This window comes from Mercurialis annua, linkage group LG5 (genome assembly GCF_937616625.2).
Source record: "Mercurialis annua linkage group LG5, ddMerAnnu1.2, whole genome shotgun sequence".
NCBI classification, from domain to species: Eukaryota; Viridiplantae; Streptophyta; class Magnoliopsida; order Malpighiales; family Euphorbiaceae; genus Mercurialis; species Mercurialis annua.
In genome coordinates this window covers 49,866,658-49,874,448 of record NC_065574.1, presented here as the reverse complement: position 1 = coordinate 49,874,448, position 7,791 = coordinate 49,866,658, and positions in this window count along the sequence as shown.

The window sequence follows — 7,791 nt, the reverse complement described above, 5'->3', positions numbered from 1 at the left end:
ATGATTTTACTCCGTTATCATTTGGTTATCATAAATCCTTCTGTAATTATATTTTTGCGCACGTTATCATCCAATTATCATAATCTTATCATATTTCATTATCATCTAGGTATCTTACTGCAGTGTTATGATAACAACATGATAATATACTGATACTGACATGATAATCAGATACTGTTTTATCATAACATAATCATAGATATTATCATAACATTATCATATTTCATTATCATCTAGTTATCTTACTGCAGTGTTATGATAACAACATGATAATATACTGATACTGACATGATAATCAAATATTGTTTTATCATAACATAATCATAGATATTATCATAACATTATCATCTTGATACCATAAATATCATCATCTCGGTATCATATGATAATGTTATGATAACGAAATATGATAATATTATGATAACGATTTTATAATCAAACATTATTTTATGCAGAATTTTTTTCCCCGCAATGTTATGATAACTACATGATAATACAGTGATACTCATATGATAATCAGAGGCTGTTTTTTTATAAAAAAAATAATTTTTTCTGCAGTGTTATGATAATGTGATGATAATGCAGTGATACTCATATGATAATCAGATGCTGTTTTGTTTGCAGAAAATTGTTTTTTTCATCATAAAATCGTTTTTCATGCAGCTTTTTAGATCTAAAAATGAAAAAAATCAAGATTAATTTATTTAGATCTGAAAGTTAAAATGAATTGTATTTATCACCACGAATTAAGAAAAAAATCGCTAAAATCAAATATGAAAGAATGGCGGAGCGACGACGAAACGATGGCGGAGCGACAACGGATCGATGAAGGAACGATAACGAAAAAAAGAATGAAAATGGAGAAGAAAAGAAGAATAAAGAAGAAGAAGAAGAAGAAGAAAAATGGCGAAAAAAAAAGAAAGCAGAGAAGAGAAAGAAGAAGAAAGAGAAAGGGAAAAAAAGTGACAGATAGTATAAAATTAGAGTAAAAGAAATATGATTAGAGTAAAATAATAATAAAAAGTAGGTATAATTATAATATAAATATGTTTTAGAGTAAAAAAATAATTATAGTAAAAGGGTGAGGTATTTTCTCTATCTTTTCCTTCTTGAGGTAGGAAATCCTATTATTTTTAAAAAGAGAGTATTTTTCCTAATTTTCTCTTTAAACAATCCAACCCAAATCTAAGTCAAATCCTTTTGGACTGATTTGACTTAAATTTGGGTTGGATTGTTTAAAGTGCGAGCCTACCAAAATAAATAAATATAATTTTTATATATATAAAGTACTTGTAATATCTATCAATCATTCAACATACAGTTTTAAAATACATCAAATTTTTCATAAATTTATATATGATATCTGAAATCTAATTATTTATTATAAAATGTCTGAAATTTAATAATTAAAAATATGCCTCTAAGTGTAAGTTTTTTTATTTCATTTTTATAAATAAATAAAAAATGACTTTTAATGCTTTTATTTTTCTATAATTACCATATTGTATATAAATATAAAATACATCACAAATATGCCGCTTATACAATTCAGTTACATCTCTAATACGAAGTGTACTAAATGAAAACTTTTAAATACAAAGTAAAATATCTTCAGTATAAAATGAAAACCTTTTGAAATATTGACCGGTATTTGCTATTTTTATAACTTTTCCGAGAATTAATAGCACACCAATATTTATCCATATGAGTGAAATTTCACCTATGAACATAAACTAAAAACTAAACCTAAAATCATCTACAAGGTATGAAGTAGCTGGTTCGATATGACATTTTAACGAACCTTATCACCGAAGAAGTCGAAGTAAATTAGAGCAACACTCTGTAACAATCGTTTCCCTTTGCTTACGTGGTATATCGTAAAAGGTAATTGCAGAAATGTATATGCCAATCCAACTGCAGTTGTGGATAGCATGTATCTGCATTCAAACATTAAGATCGAAGATTAATTGAGAAGATGACGAGCTATATATATATATATATATATATATATATATATATATATATGTTCTGATTATTATTACTAAACCATAAACTCAGTTAGAATTAAATACCTGTAGGAGTAGATATACTTCAAGCCAAGTGTGACATCTTGTGATGATAAAATAGGTTTAAATGTGGCAGAATCAGTGACCAAAATTATAAGAGATGTCATGAGCAAAATTAATGTAAGTATTCTCAAAATCAGTGAAGTTATTGGCAATGCTAAAGAAGCTTGTGATTCAAACATTTTGGTGCTAATTGCTTTGATTGTTCTAGTGAATCGATTATATCATATGCATAAATTGTTTTGTTTTTATAATAAAAACAGTATAAAGACAAAAAAAAACAATTTAATCAATTAAAATGAAAGCTGTTTCCTTGTTTTCACAGGATATTAATGAATATTAATATATTATTATGAGATGTAATCAACTTTTGATGATGCTTTGGAATTAACAGCTGTACGTCCTAAACAATGAAATCATATGCAGATTCCATCGATTAATCATGGAAAAAGAATCATTTATACCCCTAAAATTTATTTATAAAATCAATTAAGTGGCCCTTAACGTCCGGAAAAGTTTAAATATGCTTCTAACGTTTTAAAAAATAAACAACCAGACTCCTATTTTGATTTATAAATAAGACATTGGAGATATGATTGTCAAAATCGAAGGGTCTGTTTGTTCAATTTTTAAGACGTTAGAAATATATTTGAACCTTTCCGAATGTTAAGGGGTTACTTGATCCTCGTCAAACCTTAAGAACATAAATGACCTTTTTTCCTTTAATCTTTGTACTTAATTCCGCTGAATTTATTTAAAAAAAAATCATAAAGCTAAAGATTAAAGACTAATTATATTCTTGATATATTCAGCATTGTGGAGCCAAAGAAGGTACAGTTTATTTTTAAAATTTAATTTGTTTGGATGATTGTATCAACAAACAATACAGTGTAGATCATAGTGAAGTCTTATTGGATAGTTTGTGATATAATATTTTCATCCAACTCTGACCTAACTGTGCATTTACGGAGCTTGCTACTATACTTGTGCACTTTGCAGTTTGGCAATGACTTATTGATAAATACAAGGAGAAGAGAACAACATTTGATAAAAGTTTCACTGATTATAATTTAAATATTTGCTCCACTAATGTATCAATAAAAAAAAGATTAGGATTTTTTCAAATTCATTTCAATTTAAGAGAGTTATGTCTACAATCTATATATAATTCATTATAAAATGGATGTTGTAGTTCAATTTGATTAAAATTGTACAATTTTTATCTACATTGTTCATTTGGTAATGAGTGATGCAGATTTATTAAATTTGACCCCTCAAGTTGAAATGAACTTGAGTGAATTCCAATTAATAGTAAAATTTATATAAGAAAGATAAGATCCATAAAAATTCATATATAAATAAGTAGAACAGTTCTAAAATTTATGTTTGTTAAATTGAAAAACATTTGATACTAAGAAAAAAGTTGACCACCGATTAATAAAATGATCGACGATAGCCAAATTTAAAACTTTATAGAAAAAGAAATAGACCGTATCTTTATATCTATTTTAATTTAGGTTTAATGGTTCAAAAACAAAATTGACTTATTGTAATTTATTCAAAACTTTAAAAATTTATAAATCTATATTCCAATTTGATAATTATTTCGCAATATTGTCCAAATTTTTTTCAATCAATTTAATTAATTTAATTCTCCATGAAATTTAATTAATTTATTTTTCAATGAAATGCAATTTAATTAATTTAATTTTTAATGAAATTTCTGTACTAATAATTTAATTAGCAAAACTAGTTTTTTAAAATTGTAAATTTAACTCATAATCTAAAAAATCATAAATAAAAGTAATATTCAATTGTAAATTTTCCGTCTTATGGTTGTTGAAGCAAAAAAAAGTTGGAAGCTAAAAAAAATATAAAAATAAATAAATATTATACTGAGAAGAAATATTGATATAATCAAATTCATTAAATAAATTTACAATGAAATTATTAAATTGGAATAATTTAATAATTTTAATTTTTTTAGATAAATTAATAAAAAGTCAAAAGGATTTGACTTTTAAACACCATGAAGCCTTTTATTTATCTTTTTAATTATTTTTTCTTTTGTTTTTCAAAATACTCAACTTAATTATATAATATTCATATCCATTAGTTACATCTTTTATTTATTAAATTTTTTTTTTTTACCTAAGATTATAGAATAAAAAGAAATTATCCACTACATCTTTTATTTTTTTATTAATTTACCTTTGATTTTTTATTATTAAATTTATAAAATTTACAAAGTACTTTTTATTTTTAGAAAAGCTTGCAAATAGGTTTTAAAAATTATAATTTGACCCAAAAACTTTCTAACATATAAAATTAATATTTGAAATTATAAATAAAAAAATGTGTGAAATATTTCGATTGACTCAAAATCAAACCAATTTTTAAATATAATCTATTTTAAGCCAAATGAATTTCTATAGCCGTCATCATTAATAAAGTAAATATTGTTGGTTACCACATGAATTTCTATAGCCATTATTAAAGATAAGGTAAGCATTGTAGGTTATAAGCATTCGCGGAAGTTGCGGTTTATAAATAGAAACTCGCTTTGGTTTGGTGTTATTTCTAATGGCTCACTAATTATTGATTGGATTTCTTTGTTTAATGGTGATTCAAAGAAATTTTCAACTATATGGAAAGGAATTAGAAAGAGATGGTGTAATGATGAGTTTATGTGGAGTGTTTTTATGGCGAATGTTTGTTATAAGGTGAGGGATGGTGCTCGTGTTTCGATGTGGAATGATAATTGGTTAAGAAATGTTACGGCTAGAAAGTTATTTCCGAGACTTTTTAATCTATCAAATCAAAAGCATTCTATTGTCGCGGATATTAAGAGAGAGGGATGGAAATGGCGACGGAGATTAAGAGGTTCTGAACTATTATTACTTCAGGATTTACAAGGTTTATTTAATCAATTATGTTCAGTTGAAGGTGGTGGGACTGACATAATTTCTTGGAACACAACTTCTGCGATTTATTCTTCTGCGTCATTCTGCAAATTCGTGTCGTTTGCAGCTGCTGAGATTGCTCATCGTGCTACTGATTCTGCTGTTAATGCAGCAGTTCACAACTCTTCAGTAGCAGCTCATACAACAGCAACTAATCTGCCTACAGATTACCGTGCTGCTGTCAATGTTATTCGCGCCAATTCTGATGCAGCAGTGTGTCGTCGGCCTTCAGCAGCAGCTCTTACACCAGCAACTAGACAGCAGCTACTTATCCTTCAACAGCAACCCGGCAGCAGCAGCAGTTCACACAGAAGCAGAAATCCGGCAGCAGCAGCAGTTCACACAGCAGCAACAACTCTTGCAGCAGCTTAATTTTAGGTAAATGAACTGCATTCTTCATTTACAGCTGCTGTACAGGTACATGAAACAGGAAATGGAGCTAACAGACAGAATATTTGAGGCTTCGAGGATGAATGTTATTTCTACGAGAAGATTGGAGTCTTGTTCTATTTTCACTAGAGTTTGGAAGTCGCAGGCTCCTCCCCGAGTGAATTTTTTCATTTGGGTGGCTTTACACAATAGAGTTCCTACTTTAGATTTCTTAGCAAAACGTTCTATAGTTCCTCCGGGTAATACTTTGTGTTCGTTATGTGATATGGTGGAAACGCAGGAACATTTATTTATGCATTGTGCCTTTGCTAGGAGTATCTGGTGTGGTGTTGTGCAGAGATTGGATTTAGTTTGGATTGCTCCTTATTCTTTTGCGGATTTCATGATTCAGTGGCAAGATATGGTTCCAAGAGGTCACAATCGAAAACTATGGGAGCTTTTGTGGTATTTGGTCGTGTGGGAAATATGAAAATGCAGGAACGGCAGAATTTTTAGGGGTGATGTCTCAAACAAGGAGGCGGTGATCTTTAATTGCTTCTCAAAAGCAGTTTTTATTTTTAAAAGTTGTAATAGGAGTTTTAGCTATTCGGGTTTGGATTTCTTTTTGAATCCATTCACTATTTTGTTTTTGAACAGTTGATTTGTTTTGTCCACTTCTTTTTGCCTAAGCCTTTAGCGTGCCATCTAGAGTGTGCCGCTTTTTGTGCGAAAGCTTAAAGACGTGGTTTTTGCCGCTTCTCGCGGCTTTTATATATTTTTATTCATAAAAAATTGTAGGTTAGCATGTACTACAATACTTGAAATGAGGATACTAAAACAATATTGTTCGACTTGGTTGAAGATGTTGTAACTGCATTGTTGACGATGTTTCTTGACAATTTTTTTCGTAATAGCCCGAATAAGAAAAGAAAAAAATACAAGATAATGTAAGCATTGTAGGTTAGCATGTACTACAGTACTTGAAATGAGGATATTAAAATAATATTGCTCGACTTGGTTGAAGATGTTGTAACCGCCTTGTAGACGATGTTTCTTGACGATTTTTTTCGTAATAGCCCGAATAAGAAAAGAAAAAAATACAAGTTCCTTTTTTCTTAATCTCTTGTTTGATTTTTCCTTTAGTTTTTGGACGTCTTGGATAGGACAAGAGATGAAATGATTGCAGATGCTAAAATACAAAGGAAACCTAAAAGAAGGACAGCTGAAGAGGCAAATTATTTGTTTAAAAAATTATCAATTTCTGGTCGAATTTCAGAAAGCGTATGATAATCTTGATTTTCCAATATATCATCAATTTCATCCATATTTTTCTTTAGATCATTAGTTGCTCCAAATCCTGCCCCCACTCCAGTAGCTACTAAGGACATTATTACCTTTTCAATTTTGCAATTTTAAAATTTAGATTTTTCATTATAAAATCAGGAGTGCGACTAGATTTTGTGGAATGGAGAGATTTAATCCTATAAATTGTTCTTTATAGGAAAAAAGGTCATTTATACCTCTAAAAATTGGATTCAGGATTAAGTAAGCTCTCAATGTCCGGAAAGGTTCATTTATGTTTCAAACGTCTTAAAAAATGAATAAGCATACCCCGATTTTGATGCATAAATGAGACGTTGGAGGCCTAGTTGTTAAAATCGAGGGCCTGATTGTTCATTTTTTAAGACATTAAGGGCATGTTTAAACCTTTCTGAACATTGAAGGCTTACTTGATTTTAAATCCAAACTTTAGGGGCACAAATGACCCTTTTTCCATTTTTATAGGAGAAAATTTTCAGGGTACCTTTTTTGAACTTAAATTAAAGTGGTACCTACCTTTTAAAAATAATCACATCGCGTATTTTTTTATTTTCTAAATTATTTTTTTATTTTTAATTTTTTTTTCTATTGTATTTTTATGTTTTTGTTGGTGTCTTTATGATGTAGTTCTAGAGTATTTTTTTGGTGTAGGGTGTTTTTATATTATATTTAAGGCCAAATTCAAAAAAAAAAACTAAATCTTTGCGATTTTTGTCAATTATGACCAAACCTTTCAAAATTTGTAGATATAATCCGTTTTTGTATATTATGTTTTTTTATAGTCATTTTTGAATCGGTTTGGTTTTTTATTGCGACTAAACCTTTTATTGTGACACAACAAGTAACGTTTTTATATACTATTTTATTGTTATTAAATCTTTTTTAATCTTATATACATGGTTGTCATGTTGGCGAAAAAATCGGTTTGATTTGGATTTGGTTATAAAATGAACATAATTTGTCAAAACGGGTTATATTTGCAAATTTTGAAAGATTTGGTCATAACTAACAAAAATCGCAAAGATTTGGTATTTTTTGAGAGTTTGACCTTATATTTATGGTATATTTACTGT